This window comes from Octopus sinensis, linkage group LG10 (genome assembly GCF_006345805.1).
Source record: "Octopus sinensis linkage group LG10, ASM634580v1, whole genome shotgun sequence".
NCBI classification, from domain to species: domain Eukaryota; kingdom Metazoa; phylum Mollusca; class Cephalopoda; order Octopoda; family Octopodidae; genus Octopus; species Octopus sinensis.
The window spans coordinates 70,466,042-70,487,148 of record NC_043006.1 but is presented as its reverse complement, the minus strand read 5'-3'; the positions used below and the strand labels follow the sequence as shown (position 1 = coordinate 70,487,148).

Genomic DNA, 21,107 nt, shown 5'->3' with positions numbered 1-21,107 from the left:
CACAAGGTTTTAAATTTAGGGTAAGTAGTCAGCATATATATTATATATACTAGCTTAAAAGCTACTCTATTGGGCAGATTTTAAGCTAGTATATAGCTTTTAAGCAACTGATCCTGAATGGGAAGATCTGCAAACAGAACTCTGACTTGTTTTGGAGAATTTGTGGCAATTGCTTTCTCCAGAGTTATATCCCAATGACGATCATATTCGTAGCAAATAGTCAAAAAAGAAAATCATCGAAAATAATCACTGGATTACGCAATTAATTTCGATTAATCCCAAAATTTATTTCCAAGTTAGAAAAATTGTCGCAAAAAGTCATGAAAAACAAATTGCCGAAAACAATAGCAATTTTGGGAATCCAAAACTTCAGGATTGCAGATCTGGATTCCACCCAGAATGTTTTTAATTTACTCAAGGAACCAGCCTGATTCCAAAATGATATGACATGTTGGGCTGTGGCTTCTAGGAGTAAAGTTGAAAAAGTGTGACACATTGATATTCACATTTATAATATTAGATTGTGCAAAAACGTCCTTCAGACTGCAATATTTGATAAAACAGAAAAAAACAAAACCTAATGTATTCTTTCTGTGTGAATGAGTACCAAATGAACCGTAGGCTGGTGGTTGGGGCCCCTTGCTTTATGTTATATATGTCAATAGAGTTTACTTATGCATGCTATGTGTATTTGTGTGGGCCTTAGTACACTCTACATAGTATATACCTGCAGTGTCTAGCAGGGCTGTGGGCTTATACCATGTAAGCTACATGGTATACTCAACATAAAACACATATGGTACTTGCAAGTGCCATTGTTTGTATGTTGTATCTAAGATTTGGGGAACTTGGTTATGGATTTGAACACATCTTTTTCTTTACTAGTTTGCATCTAGAATTTACATAATGCACCACATCCTCTTTTATGTTAGCATTAGCTTAGCCAGAGCATGTGCCGCCTGGGGCTACCCCTCCGTTTACCACCCCCAGACTCCACAAAAAATACATATTGCCTACAACAGACCCAAAAGTGTTGCCCCTTTAAAAGTGCTGCCTGGGGTGGATCACCCCTACCGCCCCACCCTAGCTATGCTAGTGTACGTATTGGTGACAGCTATAATAGTTAGTATTGATGATGTAATAGTCAGTATTGGTGATAGCTAGAATAGTTAGTATTGATGGTTACAGTAGTTAGAATTGATGGTTACAGTAGTTAGTATCAACAGCTACATTAGTTAGAATTGGTGACGGCTATAGTAGTTAGAATTGGTGACAGCTATAGTAGTTAGAATTGGTGACAGCTATAGTAGTTAGAATTGGTGACAGCTATAGTAGTTAGTATCAATGGGCATAGCAGTTAGTATAGGTGATAGTTATAGTATTAACCCTTTTGTTACCAACTCAGCTGAAACTGGCTCTGGCTCTCAGTACAAATGTCTTGTTTCCATAAGTTTTGAATTAAAATCTTCCACCAAACCTTTGTCACTATGTTCGTAACACTAGCTAAATGATAACTAAGTTATTTTACTAAATTCTTTGTTATATGTAAAATTAATTGAAAGAAATACAGAACACCTCAACAGAAATATGGTAACAAAAGGGTTAACAACTTATTAATTTAACCCTTTTGATACCAACCTGGCTGAAACTGCCTCTGGCTCTGTAGTACAAATGTCTTGTTTTCGAAAGTTTTGAATTAAAATCTTCCACCAAACCTTAGTCACAATTTATGTTTCTGACACTAGCTGAATGACAGCTAAGTTATTTTACTAAATTCTTTGTTATATTTAAAATTAATTGAAGGAAACACTGAACATCTCAACAGAAATATGGTAACAAAAGGGTTAACAAATGATTAATTTAACCCTTTTGATACGAACCCAGCTGAAACCAGCTCTGGCTCTGAGTACAAATGTCTTGTTTTCATAAGTTCTGAATTGAAATCTTCCACCAAACCTTAGTCACAATTTATGTTCCTAACACTAGCTGAATGATAACTAAGTTATTTTACTAATTCTTTGTTATATTTAAAGTAATTGAAAGAAACACAGAGCATCTCAAAATAAATACAGTAATGAAATGGTTAATATTCGTGTTAGCTATAGTAGTTAGCATTCATGACAGCTATATGACTATAGTTGTTAGTATTATTGATTATAGTGCCCCTCCCCCACAGATTTAAGGCCTTGTGTCTATAGTAGAAAGGATTGTAGTGAATACTAGTGTCTATAAATAGTGAGTAGTAAAAAATATAGACTACATATGAAGAGAATGTTCTTGTGTTCTCCCATTAACTTTTAGTTTAATGTTGGATAAAACAGTAGATAAATGTCCTGGAAAACATTGAAGTTTATTGTGCACTTGGATATAGTGGAGTACATTGTGTGCTGGATGCTTTAGAGTACATTGTGTAATGGAAACAGAGTATATTGCGTACTGGAAAACATTAGAGTACATTATGTGCCAGAAAACAGTGGAGTACATTGTGTTTTGGAATGGTTAATGAGGTGGAGGGTAGTAGGAAATAAATATAGTCCTTAACCTAATATTTTGGTTTGTAACTGTTGGCACATTGCCCTAAATGGTAGAATCATTATTCAATGATGCCTGCAATTATATTCTATCTTTGCTAAAACTGGACAGACAGAGATAAGATAATTTAATGTCCATTCATATTGGTTTGGTCAGTCTGCTACTATTGCTATTAACTCATTGCTTTGTTATCTTTCATAGAATTATTGTAGATAAGCAATTGGTCATTTCACTGCAAAATCCAGGTCATTCCTGTCTACTGCTGGTTCGGTCTGGAGATTTTGACCAACTGTTGACCTTCATAATGGCTTGCAAAGTAGAATAGACAAATGCCTAAATGTTAAAGATTGATTTGTTATTCAGAGGGGAGCTGTGTCCATAGCCTCTTCTGACCCTCTTAGGCTGATCGGACTGATGATGAAATGGACGGGTGATGTTCTGTTTTAGCATATTTGTAGGTCAGTGTCTGCAGGGAAAATGGGACATCGTGCTTAGTTTAGGATCTGGTATAGGAGTGGGCGGGTGGGGGGAGATTGTGAAGGATGATGAGAAGAAAAGTATTTAGTTAGCTAGATCTTAGGAACTGAGACTGTATAGTAGTAGTGGTGGTGGTGGTGGTGGCGGCGAAAATAGTAGTAGTAATAATAGTAGAAAACAGAAAAAAACAGCCTGTCTGATACAGTAGTTGTGTGTTGGTGAGTTAATCTTTGTTAATCAGTCATGTGGTCTTTTGGATATAATCTAGGATGTGTGTGTGCATGTGTGTAGCAGCACTAGCCCAGATATGGTAATTGGTTCCAAAACATGCAACTCAATTTGAAAAACAAAGTAACATGAAAAAACACGAAAATTAATTAACATATCTATTTTAATAAATACTTTGTGTATATTTTCACATGTATTTAATTTGATTTTCTCTTCAATATTGGTGTTTACATGGGTTTTTTTCTAAAATAATTTTTATGCTTTTAAATATGTTCTTTTTGAGTCAGATAAATCAACTAAAATTAAGGTTTATTCTTTCCATTAATTTCTTTAAAAAAAATCTAAAAAGATGCAATTCAAAACAATGTAAATTGAAGTATGCCTGTACTTCCTTGAAGTTTGAAGAGGATCAGTGATTGACCAGAGCTGAAGTATCTTTAGTTTTGTGGTACTAAAAGCAGGTTTCCTACTCTTTGAAATTCAGTTTTAGCAACGGTGTATTCATCAGGTCATCATGAAGGATCATTCAATAATAATAATAATAATAATCCTTTCTACTAAAGGTACAAGGCCTGAAATTTTGGCAGGAGAGGACTAGTCGATTACATTGACCCCAGTGAAACACTGGTACTTAATTTATCAATCCTGAAAGGATGAAAGGCAAAGTTGATCTCAGCAGAATTTGAACCCAGAACATAAAGGCAAATGAAATACACTAAGCATTTTGTCTGGTGTACTCGTCAATCACTATCATCATCATCACCATTTAACATCTGATCCGGCATGGGTTGGATGGTTTTGACAAGAGGTGATGAGCCAGAAGACTGCACCAAGCTCCACTGTCTTCTCTGACATGGTTTCTATGGCTGGATGCCCTTCCTAATATCATTGAAAGCTAAAATTTTTACCAATTAAAAAAAAAATTTGGTTGTTTATAGAAGGAAGTATTTTTCTTTTTTTCTCTAGTATAACACAATATATATAGAACTATTTAGTTTCTGTAAAACATCTGATGCCATGTATATCTGCTTATGTTTAATCTGAGACTGAACTCATATTTATTGCAAGCAGAAGTTCAATGCTCTAATCCACTAAGCTATGCATTTATATGACATCCCAGCTATGACAAACCAAACATTAAACCTTATACTCTCTTTTACTTGTTTCAGTCATTTGACTGTGGCCATGCTGGAGCACCGCCTTTAGTCGAGCAAATCAACCACAGGACTTATTCTTTGTAAGCCTAGTACTTATTCTATTGGTCTCTTTTTGCCGAACCGCTAAGTTACGGGGGACGTAAACACACCAGCATCGGTTGTCAAGTGATGTTGGGGGGACAAACATAGACACACAAACATATACACACACATGTACATATATATATATGAACTGAGTGAACTGGAGCAACATGAAATAAAGTGAAATAAACACACAGCCCAGCCCGGTAAATGAACTCACTATCTCATGATTGTGAGCCCAACACTCTAACCACTGAGCTATGCGCCTTCGCACTACTCTACTACTCCATCATCAATATGCCACACCAATACCACTAGACTACTCCATCACCACTGCCACCACCACTACACACTAAATTCCAGTGAAACTGTAGGAATTTCTATGCAATAGTTTTGCCAGTTAGAAATAGCAGCCAAATCGCAACCTACCATTTTGATAAAAAATATAGGACTATATCATCCCTGAAATACAAAATAGATGGGACGGTCATAGATGGATTGTATTTGATCATAAATCTACTTCATTAGGAAAGCTCTGGGGTTAAACAACAATAGTATTCTAGGTTGATGAGACAGCAAATGAGCTTCTATGGTGGTCACTCAGCCTGCTAGAAATAACAGCCAAATCTCCTTCAAATCACACATCACTAACTTAAAAAGGGAAGTACATATCAATAAGTGTAGCCCTAGATATACAGTACCTAAAACTAGATGGGATGGTTGCAGGTTGGACACATTTGACCCAAGGATAGCTGGATCAGGACTAAATTGAAGCTAAACAATAACACCGATTGTAAGACGATAATATAATATATAATTACGGAGCTGTTGTTAATTACTTCTGTAATTAAAACAACAGTTCTGTTCAGGTACTGACACTGACCATGGAGAGGACTTCTGATTTACTGTTTTCTTAAGAGTACCACTTACATTTTGACCTTTCATGTGTCTGTGAGTTGTTGAACTCCAAGATAACAGAAAGGTGTTCCAACTATAATTATTTCAGTTTATTTTTACTTTTCCCCCTCATTTTTCTGTTGCTGTTTCTAACATCTAATGTAGCCCCCTTCTAGGGTATCTTCCAATTTTTTTATTTTTTTTTTAGTGCTCAGTGCACCACATTGCCCAGTTTAATATCACCACTTGGCCCTTGGGCACTTTTAGCAAAGTTCGTTTGTTGCAAGCATCTAGACCAGCCTCTTGTTTAGGGACATCTGTGACCTATTCATGTACCATCCCCTTTTATATTTCCCTTGGCCAATGTTACCTCACCTCAAACATCAGAGATCTTCTCTCCAACCACAAGCCCATACACAGGGCTGTTTCAGCAGCATTTTAGGCCCCTGTCTTAGATTTACCATGGATTAGCTTGTAACTTTGGGATTTTGATGATGTGATTGTTTATGATTAGAATGAGATCGTAGGGTAGGTATGAGAGGCCATACCTGGCTAGTTTGAACATTGTGCCGGCTGACTGGTCCCGTGCTGGTGGCAAGTAAAAAGCACCATTCAAGCATGGCCGATGCCAGTACCACCTCTATGGCCCTCATGCCAGTGACATGTAAAAAGCACCCACTACACTCCTGGAGTGGTTGGTGTTAAAAAGGACATCTAGCTGTAGAAACTTTACCAGATCGGATTGGAGCCTGGTGCAGCCTTCTGGCTTGCCAGCCCCCAGTCAGTTGAACGACAATGATGATGATGATGACTATTTAGGTCAGATATGGCTGGTTTAATTGCTAAAGGGTTAAAGGTTTGAATACCGTAGACCAGAGGAAAACAAGATGATGGTAATGAGTTTTAGAGATCAGTTTGAAGGAAGAAATTACTAGAATAAAAGGACCTATGACTAAATGGAAGCTCAACAGAGAAAAGATGAGCCTGGACAACTGCTTCATTGGAATCACTGTGTTTCTACAAGAATCAAGCACAACATCTGCAGATCAGTGATGTTATCCAATGTGGCCATGTTTGATTTTGTAGACAGGGCATGATTTGAGGAAGATTTGGCTACTGTTTCTAATAGCTCACGCACCCAGAGAGAGGCACACACATTAGCTCACATGTGTACCTTTGACAGTGTGGTTGGTGATATATACATTTCTTTTATATGTGTGGGGAGTGGTAAGAAAGAGAGAGAGAGAGAGAAAGAAAGTGAGAGTATGTGTGTGTTTCCATGTTGGTAGATATTTGACAGCAAGGTGTGCAGAAGGGCTGTAGTGTAGGAGTGGACAGGGTAGTGTGTATGCGCAGGTGAGGATCAGTGGACAAGGAGGACATCCAGTTGTAAAAGATAATACTGCAATAATATCTACTTAATCCATGCCAGGATAGAAAAAGACATGAAACAAACAAATGAACACACATACAAACACACACACATGCATGTACTGACAAACAGATAAATAGATAGATAGACAGATGTTGATATATACGTATATATATATATATATCTGTAAGCTGGATATATATATGTGTGTGTGTGTGCGTGTATATATATATATATTATATAAACAATATTTTGTATACACAAAAGTGTTTCTTGAGATGAAATTGGAGAAAAGATCTTTTGTCCGACATTTATAAAGCTCAACCGCACCCCCACACACACCACACACCTTGTGTCTCCTTATTAAAACAATCAGTCTTAACTTTCCCCTCTCAGAACTATTTTATTTCTCAATCCATTCATGTTCGTGATCTGATTCATGGTTTCAATATAACACATGATTCTCTACATACATACATAAGTATATATATATATATATATATACCAAGTCTTTCACATACCAACTCTCTCACCTATATATATATGTATGTATATATATATATATATATACACACACACAAACACACACACAGATAGATGTGAGGGTGATAGAGGAGGAAAGTGTGAGAGAAGTAGACAAATAGCTGGGCAGACAAACATCCAGACAAATACAGAAACAGATGAACACAGACAGAGATAGAAAGACATATGGAGAGAGATAACGAGATATACAACAGATATGATAGATAGGTAGAAAGTCAGAAAAACAAACGGTTGGATATACAGAGGAGAGATAAGCAGAGAGAAGACAAGACAGACATACTGTGAAAGGTGTATGACTGTATGCCTTTGTGCATGTGTGTGTATGTGTGCGTGAGAGAGAGAGAGAGAGAGATGCTGCACTGTTACCACTCTAATAATGAATCTGGCCTTAAAGCAGTCCAAAGACAAAACCAACATAAATATGTCCAGTTGAATGACAATGGCCAAATAAATATATCAGTGTAGCAGTTTGTTAGTATGGTCTGTGAACAGTGGGAATAATAGAGATAGGTATTAAATTATAGACAAAGGATAGACGGAATTATGGGATAGCTTGGATAATTTGTAATGAAAAACAGACATACAACCATGCAAACATTAAATTCATATTATATATAGGTTGCGATGGGTAAATTGTCACCATTTTATATTTTTACTTTCACACACGCACATTGTTTGTTTTTGATTTTGTCAACTACACAGTATAGTAGGGTCAGTTGGGCACTGTCTGTAAGAAGAACAGCACCATGACGCAATCCACACTGTCAGAAATTTGGAAATGACATGATGTACTGCTTGGCATCATACCAGAAGTTCCAATACCAACATTTCAGAGTGTTTGGGTGTCAATTTGAGGATATGTACTGGATGTTTGATAAAAATCAAACATCCAGTCAACATCGTGATGTTTGGAGTAATCACTAGTGATGGTGATGTTATGCCTCCATTCATCTTCCCACACAGCCTCAGACTCAACACAGAGGCCTACATCAAGTGCCTGGAGGTGGTAATGCTGCCCTGTGTCAAGAGGGTGGCTGCTGGAACACCCTATGTCTAGCAACAGGATTCTGCACCATGCCACACAAGCAGGAGAACCTAGTCATGGCTGTCAGACAATTTCCACATCACCTTTAACATCTAGCCACCTAACTCCCCAGACTGCAGCTTCCTTGATTATTACGTGTGGGGCACAGTTGAGCAAGAGGCCAACAAAACTCCTTGTAACACCAAAGATGAACTGAAGGCAAGGATTATGGCAGCATTCACCAACTTAAATATGGAGACCATCCAGAAAAGTTGTAGGAGGCTCTGAAGTCATCTGGAAGCTGTAATTGAAGCCAATGACGATTTTATTGAATAAATTTACTATTTCGTATTTCCAGATATTGTTTATGTAATTTTGTTAAATACATCTGCTATATAACATCAATGAAATGTTAGTGTTATTTTCATTTTTGCGTAATTTAGATGACAGTTTATTCACTGTACCCTGTATATAATTATATATATATATGTATGTATGTATGTATGTATGTATATGTATATATATTCGACAACTAAAGAGGAGTTATCTTCCTTTGGTATTTTGTCTTGTACTTATCTCTGTGTATTACGTATTTTTCACTCGTTGGTGATATCCTGTACTTAAAGTGTATTTTTAATTATATATCTTGGGCCCAGGTTTGCCCTAGAATCAAACTAGAATTAAATTTTGTCAACATATTAATTAATAAAGAATACAATACATAGTATTTACTTTGTTTTTGTAAACCTCGCTCATACAAACAATATCCTATACATACACATACACACACATATTTATATACATGTATATACACTGACATATATATATTTATACTTGCATACATATGTATTTCAGTAAATATGCAAATATGCTCAAGTTTTATCTTTTTTATATTCTTTATATTTTTTATTAGTGTTTTACAAATGGTTTGGAAAAGTATTTCTTAAATCCATGACATTTCTAGACCTTCACAGCCTCATTATCAGGAATTGAAGCGAATATATTTGTATTGCTTCTTATACACTGATTACGTGCAAGTCAGCTCTTTTGATCATTAGCACCATGATTTGTTTGTTGTGGATATGGACATAAATCCATATCTTAACATTTGCATCAGTTCTTTTGATCATTAGCACCATGCATCAGCAGTCACATGTTGATTTGTTTGTTGTGGATATGGACATAAATCTATATCTAACATGTTCTCCATGTCAGCATAGAAAACAGGCGTTGGATGATTGGACAGAATCTGATGTGCTGAAGGACTGTGTCATGCTCAGAAATTCACTTTGCATGGTTTATACAGCTGGACACCGTTTCTAATGCCAACCACTTAACAGTTTGTACTGGGTACTTTCCTTGTGACACCAGCACAAGTGAGGTCACCATTCATTATCTTGTAAGACTAAAGATCTACTGAGTAGGGCTACAGTACAGAAGGAGGTAACTTTATGCTAGATGACAAGAATGTGGAAAATTTACAAAAGCAGGAAAGAAATGAAGTGCACAACTGGATGTGTAATGTTAATCTTCATGATTGATAGAACACGAGTGAATTGAGGGAAAAACTGACTATAAGAGGAATCATGTGTAGTGTGGTAGAGAGAAGACTCAGAAGGACAGTTACCTAATTTCCATGATGTAAGTGACCAAAAACACAACAATCCTCTGAACAGGATGCTGGTCCATTGCAAGGTTTTGAGGGAGGGGACAAGTACTTTGTTTTATTGGCCCTCGAAAGAGATGAAAGACAAAGTTGACCTTGGCAGAATTTGAACTCAGAACTTAGAGAGCTGGAAGAAATGCTGCTAAGCATTTTGTCCAATGTGCTAACGATTCGGCCAGCTCACTGCCTTAAATTGATATCAAATATAGGTTAATTATGTAAACGAATATACACACATACATTCATACACTCACCAGGATACACAGACATATAAGTACATATAAACACACTTAAATACACAGATTTATATACACATACAAGCATTGCGGGGAGGGGCGGGCGAGAAGGTGAATGACAAGGTAGTAAGTAACGAGTAGGCAGGTACAAAAAAAGGGAGGAGTGTTTCTTTGTGTGTGTATGTGTGAGTTTGTGCGTATGTGTGCATGCGTGTGTGTGTGCACATGTGTGCGTGTGTGAGTTTGTGTATAATTGTGTATGCGTGTGTGTGTGTTGTGTGAGCGGAGGGATGATGTATTAAACATGACTTCACAATAGAAATATCTTTGTTTTAATCATTTCCAACCCTATCCAAGGGAAATCTCTGAGATATTACACCCCACCCGCTGTGTTATATCACAGAGTGGAAGGTGTGAATGACTTTGGGATAGATGTTGTCTATAGGTGGAGGATAATAATAATTTCATTGATCATAAAAGAGAATGACTCAACCGTTGGATGTAGCGTGTTGATGATAACAACAACAACATCTAAAACACACATGGTCAGAACAACAACAACAATAATATAGTAATGAGTTCAAGTGAAAGAGAAGTTATACAGCCACTCAGCCTTCTAAAAATAACAGCTAAATCATCATGATCATCATCATCATTGTCACCATTTAATGTTGTATTTTTTTCCATGGATTGAAATTACACCCTGCTACCATAATAAATTATTTCATGGATCTGCTGGATTAAAGCAAACTTTGGGATAAAACAAAACAATAACATTCTGCAAGGCATGGCTTTCCCAACCATGCAGCCTGGGATTCAGTCCCATTGCATCGTACCTTGGGCAAGTGTCTTCTACTATAGCCCTGGGCCGATCAAAGCCTTGTGAATGGATTTGGAGACAGAAGCTGTGTGAAAGCCCACTGTGTGTGTGTGTTGTGTGTGTGTGTGTGTGTGTGTGTGTGTGTGCGTCCATTTCCAGTCTCAGTGATAAACATGTCTGGCTATAGGGAAATAATGCTTTGCTTGGAAATAGGTGAGGGTTGGCAACAAGAAAGGCATCAAGCCATAAAAAAATCTGCCTCAATAAATTCTATCCAACCCATGCAAGCATGAAAAAGCGGATATTAAATGATGGTGATGATGATGATGATGATTTATACTTGAGCTAATGGGAGAGAAAGGGCCACAATATAGACTTTTGACCTGCTAAAAACAGCAACCAAATCATCTTCCAACCATATAAAAGAGTATTTTAAAAAGAATGACATTGCAAAATGTAAGCCTGAAGTATATTATATCTGACTAGATGGTCACAGCTGGAATATTTTTAGTCTTAAGTCTGTCGGATTTGGTAATGACCTAGGGCTAAATAACAGTCAAAATTTATGATCATTGCAGGGTCAGCCAAAAGACAATTCAATGTTGTTAAATTACTGAGTGGGGGTGGAGCAAAGCAGCAAGCTGGCAGAATCGTTAGCACACTGGGCGAAATACTTAGCAGTATTTCATCTGTCTTTACATTCTAAGTACAAATTCCACCATGGTCGACATTGCCTTTCATACTTTCGGGTTGATAAATTAAGTACCAGTTGTGCACTGGAGTCGATCTAATTGACTGGCCCCCTCCCCCAAAACTTTTTGGCCTTGTGCGTAGAGTAGAAAAAATATTACTGAGTGGGGTTTAACTTGTTAGTTGTGGTTTGGGACTGTACAATGTTTGCTGGGGCTCGTATCTATGACTAGGTATTAACATTATTGCATTGCTGAAGACTTTGTCTTTAAATTGATTATGTGACTTTTCTTGATAACACTATTTTTGCCTCTCTCTCTCTCTCACACACACACACACACACTGAGGCCTTGAAGAATCAAGGCCTGTCACGAAATATTTCAGTAAAGTTCCTATAGACGCAAGAGTGGCTGTGTGGTAAGTAGCTTGCCTACCAACCACATGGTTCTGGGTTCAGTCCCACTGCGTGGCATCTTGGGCAAGTGTCTTCTGCTATAGCCTCGGGTCGACCAATGCCTTGAGTAGATTTTGTAGATGGAAACTGAAAGAAGCCTGTCGTATATATGTATATATATGTATGTATGTGTATGTATATGTTTGTGTGTCTGTGTTTGTCCCTCTAGCATTGCTTGACAACCGATGCTGGTGTGTTTACGTCCCCGTCACTTAGCGGTTCGGCAAAAGAGACCGATAGAATAAGTACTGGGCTTACAAAGAATAAGTCCCGGGGTCGATTTGCTCGACTAAAGGCGGTGCTCCAGCATGGCTGCAGTCAAATGACTGAAACAAGTAAAAGAGTAAAAGAGTATTCTAATGAATTCTTTATCTTTTGCTTGCTTTCATTTTAGGACTGTGGCCATGCCAGGGCACTGCTTCGAAGGGTTTAGTTGGACAATATCGACCACTGTACTATTTTTTTTATATGCCTGAAACTCAATTTGTTGGTCTCTTTTGCTGAACTGTTATGTTTTGGGGATGTAAACATACCAACACCAGATGCCAAGCTGTGGTGGGGGACAAACAGACACAAAGACACACAGATAAATATAAATGTGTGTGTGTACAAAGTATGGTAGTTTAGATCACGGGTAATCTAAGCGATTAGATACACTAGATAAGTGCTGTAACAGATCACTAGGGCTCCAAGGTTATAGCCGAGATGGTAGTTATGGAGCCATTGCAGATTTCCAATGCAGCAGATACACAATTGTCAAAGAGGACAACAAACATAAAGCAAGGCAAACATCTCAAATAGGACTTGCAATACAGTCATATGGCGTAGTAGTTAAGAGCGCGGGCTACTAACCCCACGATTCCGAGTTCGATTCCAGGCAGTGACCTGAATAATAATAATAATAATAATAATAACATCGAAAAATACCTTAGGAATGAGAACCCAGGTTCGAAATTTCCCCAAGACACCTGATGAAAGCTGGAGGGTATATCAGCTGAAACATTGTGGTAACAACAAATGAGATGAGGACAAATATCCATCAAATGTAAATAATGTACAAAATGAGATGTTTGCCTTGCCTTAATGTTTGTTGTCCTCTTGAACAATTATATATATGTATGTATGTATGTGTGTATGTATATGTATATATATATATATATATATATATATATATATATATATATATATATGTATGACAGGCTTCTTTCATTTTCCTTCAACCAGATCTACTTACAAGGCTTTGGTTGGCCTGAGGCTATAGTAGAAGACACTTGCCCAAGGTGCCATGCAGTAGAACTGAACCTAGAACCACGTGGTTAGGAAGCAAGGTTCTTACCACACAGCTAAGCCTGTAGTTGCTTTCAATATTACATGCTTTAATGCATTAAAAACCTCTTTCCTTGCATATGTGCTGTTGAATTGGAGTGCATCTGACACCCATGCATCGTCTATGCCCTAGAATTCTGTTTTTTTTTTTTTTTGTTTTTTTGCATTGAATTCTTTCCAAATCTGTATCTTTTACTTGTTTCACTCATTAGAGTGTGGTCATGCTGGGGCACCACTTTCAAGAATGTTTAGTCAAATGAACCAACCCCAGGACTTATTTTACTTTTTTTTGTAAACTTGATACTTATTCTATCAGTCTCTTTTACCGAACCACTAAATTATGGCAATGTAAATACACCAATAGTAACTAACAAATGACGGTGACAGACAAACACACACACAATGAGCTTCTTTCAGTTTCCATCAACCAAATCCACTCACAAGGCTTTGGTTGGTCTGAGGCTATAATGGAAAACACCTAAGGTGCCATGCAATGGGACTGAACCTAGAACCATGTGGTTGGGAAGCAAGCTTCTTACCACAGTTATGCATGCACCTATACATATGAAATATTTCTCCTTATTCTAAGGAGTCTATTTCAATATTAATTTTACCATCATGTTGATTTTAAATTGCTTTACTGTTAATTCAAGTTGTTTTTGTTAAGATTTCTTACAACATGGAGGGATTCTATGGACTAAGAAAAGTTTTTTTTTTTTATTCTTCTGACACATTTTTCAGCTCTTTTCTGTATTGTATATATTCCAGACAATGCAAAAAAGATTTCAATATATATACTGAAGATTCTATTCTACTTTCTTGAATATATTCATGTGTTTGTGTTTGTATGCATGATTTTAGTCTATCAGATTTGGTTCAATAAAAAACTAGAGTGAAATAAACAGACTATTGCCAAAAATATCACAGAAACAAATCTAAACGCCATGTTTACAGCAATGCAACACTTTATATATATATATATATATATATATATATATATATAAATGCTCTTAGCTTAGTTTTTCCTTGGGGCTGGCCAGATTGGAGCAATCTCAAGTATAATCAGCTGAAATTGCAAAGATAATCTGGTACTCGACTAAGGAAAGAAAACTTTGAATGATCCGTCCTTGTTTTCTTTGTATTGTCTATCTGGATGTTTTGTTATCTCATTTTTGTATTACCTAACTGTATGGATGTTTTGCGTTCTTGTCCCATTTTGTATTTTATATATATATATTCATACTGACTGGCCTTCATGCTGGTAGCATGTAAAAGCACCCACTACACTCTCAGAGTGGTTGGCATTAGGAAGGGCATCAAGCTGTAGAAACTCTGCCAGATCAGATTAGAGCCTGGTGCAGACATCTGGTTTGCCAGTCTTCAGTCAAATCGCCCATGCCAGCATGGAAAGCGGATGTTAAACGATGATGATGATATATATATATATATATATATATATATATATGTGCATGAGTGTGTCTGTGTTGGTGTGGCTGTGTGGTAGGAAACTTGCTTCCCAACCACAATGTTCTAGGTTCAGTCCCACTGCATTGCACCTTGAGCAAGCTTCTTGTACTACAACCTCGGGCTGACCAAAGCCTTGTGAGTGGATTTCGTGAACGGAAACTGAAAGAAGCCCGTCATATATATGTTTGTTCCCCACCACCATCACTTGACAACCGATATTGGTGTGTTTAAGTGCCCGTAACTTAGCGGTTCGGCAAAAGAGACCAATCGAATAAGTACTAGGTTTACAAAGAATAAGTCCTGGGGTTGATTTGTTCAACTAATGGCCACAGTCAAATGGCTGAAACAAGTAAAAGAATATATATATATATATATGAGAGAGAGAGAGAGGGGGGAGAATGAGAGAGAGATGTGTGTGGGCATATGTATATTAAAAGACTAACACGTCATATTTGTATATCCACACACACACACACACATACACACACACACACATCTCAAGTGCCCCAATCCAAGCCCTCTTCTCGATGAGTAATAGTATGTCTGCCCTCTACACTTGACTACATCCTGTACCCCAGATCAATAAACCACAGCATTAGAACCAGGGAACCAAAGAACCAGGGTGGGTGTTACACTCAGACTCGACTAAAAGCACTAAAAGTTTGAGTGTTGCTCAATGTTCGTTAAACAGTGTTTGGAGGCAGGACTATACTTGAATGAGTGACTCATCCTTGCAGAATACACAAATACATATAAATATATAAACAGCCACTGCATGTAAGCGGAGTAGAGGAGAAGGATGGGGATGTATGGAGTTGGTGGAAGTAGTGGGTGCAAGGGGACAAATAGTGGGGTGACTGGGTGTGATGGTTATGGTGGGTGGGTGAATGAGTGCCCATCGCGGTTGCAGTGTTTGGATGTTGGGTGAAGAATAAAAGTACTTCTGCTGATTCACCTCAAGCCACACCTCAATGCAGCCTATCAAATAGCACTTCACACACACACACACCGACCTACCTATCTGCCTATATACACCACATAAAAACATCAACACACCGTGCCACACTAGCCAGCCAGCCAACCAACCAACCAGCCACTAGGAGGCCTCTATGTGTACGTGGGATGCTCCACCTGCCAAATCTTCTCCAAATCACACCTTTGTGTCTTAAAAAAACACTATCACAAAGACACACACCCGCACAAATATAACATATACACACATATAAATACACATACATACACTCATGCATATATGCATACATACACACACACACATATATGCACATGCATACACTTGTATATATGTATAAACACACATACATATACACACATGTGTACACATGTATACACACACATACATATACACACATGTGTACACATACACTTGTACATATGAATACACATATATGCAGACAAATGTAGATATACACATACACACATATATATGCATACATATATACATACTACATGTACTAATTGAAGTTATATACATGTACATGCACACACATTATTCATTGGTGGGGTGTGTTAAAAAAAAACCTACTTCAGGTAATGCAGTCATAAACACACAACGCCTGAACAAAAGATGGGATGGTCACAGCTGGAATGTCTTTGATGATAAGCTCTGCTGGATCAGAACTGACCTAGATCTAAACAATAACACAACATTGCCAAAAGATTATTTCTGGCTTTGGCGGAAAGCACACACACACACAGAGGGCACTACCCCTACTAGTCCCTAATTTTTTTTTTAATATATGCAGAGGTTAAGCAGGCTTGAGTCATGTTTACGTCTATATGAGTGGCTTGTTCAGGGAATCGAATTTGAGACTGTGTAATTGAATTATCTGCTTAACTAACAAACATGGTCACCTCCACCGCCATCCCCGTCTCACCGAAGGCTCCCTCCACAGTTCATTCACCACCTCTCACCGCCTCTCATCATTGGTGCTTTAGCAGGGACTGAAAGACAAAGTTTATGGGCACACACACACACACACACACACACATACAAACATATTATGCAAACATACACTATACACACACACACACACACACACACACACACACACACATAAACAGAATATAATGCAAGGAGGGATTGAGAGAGAGAGAGAATGTTATGTGTTTGTGCATGTTTGCATTTATGCATGTGGAGAGAGAGGGAGTGTGTGTGTGTGTGTGTGTGTAGAGGAAGAAGGAGAGATAGAACGCGTAAGGGAGAGAGAGAAAGAGGCAGAAGAAAGATAGAGGGAGGAGAGAGAGAGAGAGATTAAGAAAGAAAGAAAGAAAGAAAGAAGGAAAGAAGGAAAGAAAGAAAGAAAGAAAGAAAGAAAGAGAGAAAGAAAGAAAGAAGGAAGAAAGAAAGAAAGAAAGAAAGAAAGAAAGAAAGAAAGAAAGAAAGAAAGAAAGAAAGAAAGAAAGAAGGAAAGAAAGAAAGAAAGAAAGAAAGAAGACAGTTGTATGTCATCCCTGGAGAAAGTGAATCAGCCTCTCATCAACGTTGCTTGACCTGTCGGTTCAAACCTGTTAACCTCACAACAGGCAGGCATCTTCTTAAGTGGCAGGGATACAGAAGAGGACCCAATACTGACAGTGATGTGTGTGAAGCAAAAACAACCCGTATAAACAAACACAGACACATGACTGTGTGGGATTTCATGCTCGCCTACACCACATTCTTCTTGATTCAAATGCAGCTTCGTTATGCTGGAGAGAATCAAATGTAAAATGATCTCTATTTTTCTCACAAAACTATATAAAAATGATTAATCACATTTAAGAGAGAGCCCACAGATATAAGATGTAATGGAATGGGTTAAGTTGCTTAAATCAAACTTAGTAGATGACTGGAAATATATTAGGGAAGCTGGCAGAATTGTTAGCATACTGGACAAAATGCTTTGTGATGTTTCGTCTGTCTTTACGTTCTCAGTTCAAATTCCGTTGACTTCACTTTGCATCTTTTCGAGGTCGATAAAATAAGTACCAGTTGAACACTGGGGTCGATGCAATTGACTCAACCCCCTCCTACGAATTCGATGGCCTTGTGTCAAAATTTGAAACTAATATATATGATTTAATAAGGATATTTTAGTATTATCTATTAAATTACAGGTATAAGTTTAACATTAAAACATGTTAGGATAACGAATATTTAATACGTATGGAGTGTTCTAATTATTTGGGTTACGAAATAGTGTAATTAGAATTAGTTATTAGTTAAGTTCAATCGAATTTGTTTTGTTTTGGAAAGACTAGAATATAAAGCTTTCACTTTTATATCAATAACTATGGAAGACTGGTGGGAATATTATCTGCATGGACTTCAAGGGCTAGGTCACTATTTAGTTAGATAATTTAGGAGTTAATTATAGGTTTACTTATTGAATTAATTTACAGATGCTGTTTTTGTACATAGGGTAAATGTGTTTCTTTGTTATAGGTTAATTAATGATGTTAGTGTTTAATTCTTCCTAGAATTAAGATTGAATGAATGTAGTGATATCTATGGTATGTTTGTTTCCAAACAGCACTTATTTTAGTGTTGTTCACACTGCCGGATTGAATGGTACTGCCCGGGTGTCAAAACCATAGTGATGTCCATAAGGCAGCTGATGATGGAGGTATGTTGGATGTTGGCATGGCTGTTATTGTATGTGCAGAACAGTTTTATAAGACATCCATTTGATATTAAGTGTACCAAAAAGTAATGTTGTATTTTCAAAGTAAGTAGTCTGACGTCGTAATAGAAATAGTTTACAAGCTAATAAAAGGTCCCTTTGCAATCAACTCATCAGCATAGAGTTTACGACCAAACATTAACGTGGACATATGCTGTGCGTGTGTATGTTCTATCTGACTGGCCAGTGAAGATGAGGACTTTAGTGAGCTCTATTCAGCATTGCTTGCTTTACAAATTTCATAATGGCAACAATGCAAGCGAAAACATACAAGAAGGTGCTGAAAAGTTCCTGGCTTTAAGGGTATCACGAAAGGCCTGGTTGGAGGCCCCACCTTCAGTGTTCTTTCACAGGGCTTAGAAAAACTGAAGGACTGCTGCAATAATTGTGTCAATCTGAAAGGAGAATATGTTGAATAAGACCATAATTAACTGATCCTCCTGTATTTTCTTTTACCTAAAGTTAGGAACTTCTCAGAACCTCCTCAAATGCATTGTCTATCCTGATTGTGTGAGTATTCGGAAATGCCAAAAGTGGTTTACCAAATTAAAAAATGGTGATTTCAATCTTTTGGATGGGTATTGATTAGGAAGACCAACTGTTCTCATTAACGATGCCATAAAAACAGCAACTGAAGAGGATCCCCAACAAAGTATTGGGGAAGTAACCCAGGAGCATAATAAACTGTGGTCCATTGTACAAAATCATCTCAAGCAGATTAAAAAGTCTATAGTGAAGGGAAGTTTGAATCTCATGAGTTGACCATCAAGAATAATGCAGTGTGTTCAACAAGATAACCCAAGAAAAGATAAATTCATTTAATTGCGAAGCTCTATCTCACCCCTCCTATTCATCAAATTTAGGACTGTCAGATTTTCACTTATTTGGGTCAATTGAACACTTTACCAGTAGAAAAACATTCAGAATCATGATCACGCGCAGGCATGTCTGTGTGTTAAGTAGCTTGTCTGTGTGGTAAGTACAGAAGTGGCTGTATGGTAAGTAGCTTGCTTACTGCTTACACGCATACACTATTGTTAGTGTTGTTCTTGGCACTAAGGAAGTTGCATGCTATTTTGTAGCTGTGAATTATTAACAAAAAGAGCTCAACTGTAAGGTAAAGCTTTTGTTTTTTAGGTCCACTGAGGGTTTGGTGTGTAATATTTTTTCCCAGGCAAGAAGTCCTCACTGGATTCTAGACATTTGTCAGCTTGCAGTTGAGCATTATTGTTTCACCTCCAAAAAAGTTGTAAAATTTGTAGAATTTTACCAAAAATTGTGGATTTTACCAAAAAGTTGTGAAATTCATGGAATTGTACTAATTTGTGGAGCTCTGTTCCTGCTGGTGGATTACCCTAGGCCAGGAGTACTGTCGGCTGGAATTGTGCTTTATTGAATTCTGCTGTTTTGAACTGTCTTCCCTCTTTCTTCTTTTTTGTTTTTTCTTCTTTTTTTGAACTTGTGTTTGACTTTTTTTGGACTCAAAAACATGGCAAAGAAAGCTGATAAGGTGTCGGAGTGGGAAATTGCCCCACCCAAACAGTGGATAAAAAGTCTTGAGGAGAGGACGGTGGTGCTGCGGATGTACTCCAAGTTGCTCAGCACCATTGCCCTCTTCAAAAAGATTGATATAGAGAGAGAGAGTTGACAGAATAAATGCCAACTATAAAATTTATTTGCAGGTGTGTCAAATATGCGACGGTGTGGTTGCTATTTGACACCCCTGAAGAGGCTCGCAATTTTGCAAGTCAGCCCTTAGAGGGCGAAGAGATATTGTTTCTTTCCATGTATTGTGGGAAATAGTTGACAAGGGCTTGGGTCTGCAGGTTGCCACACGGGATAGAACCTGAGTGGATAGAAGACACTATCTGCTGGGGTCTGGGTGGCAGTGGAGCCAAGGTCCTCAATGTCAAAATTTTGCATGCGGCTAATTGGGTGGGGTCAAAAGCGGTTTTGACCCTGTGAACCCAATCAGCCAAGAACCTGGTGTTTTCAGATTTTCTTAAAATAGCCAGTTCTAGGTATCCGGTGATTCTTGCGGGACACCTTCTCCACCCTAGTGTCACCTGTGCCTGGAACCAGGCAACATTAAAAAAAACTGTCCCCAGGACCAAGGTAAGGTCCTGGAACAGTAAGTGATGGAAAAACCTCCACCTCCTCTTTCGGAGGGAAAGATGGAGGCAGTGAAGACCCCACCCCCCAAAAGGGGAATGTCTTGCAGTATTTCTTCTGGCTCATTACATTCCGAGTTCAAATCTCACTGAGATCGACTTTGCCTTCCATCTCTCTAGGTTGATAAAATAAAGAACCAGTTGAGTGCCAGGGTAGATGACATTGACTAATCCCCGACCCCTAAAATTGCTGGCCTTGTGCCAAAATTAGAAACAGTTATTCACAGCATTTACATCACCATGATTCGCAGTTACATAATTGTCAACATTCACAACAACAACA

At 37.8% G+C, this 21,107-nt stretch overlaps 1 protein-coding gene across 2 annotated transcripts in view; it reads right to left on the bottom strand.

Moving 5' to 3' along the window:
- The window catches only part of LOC115216424 (ras-associated and pleckstrin homology domains-containing protein 1), a 529,703-nt gene that overhangs the window by 418,178 nt on the left and 90,418 nt on the right, over positions 1–21,107 (bottom strand). The gene's annotated exons all lie outside the window — the stretch shown is intronic.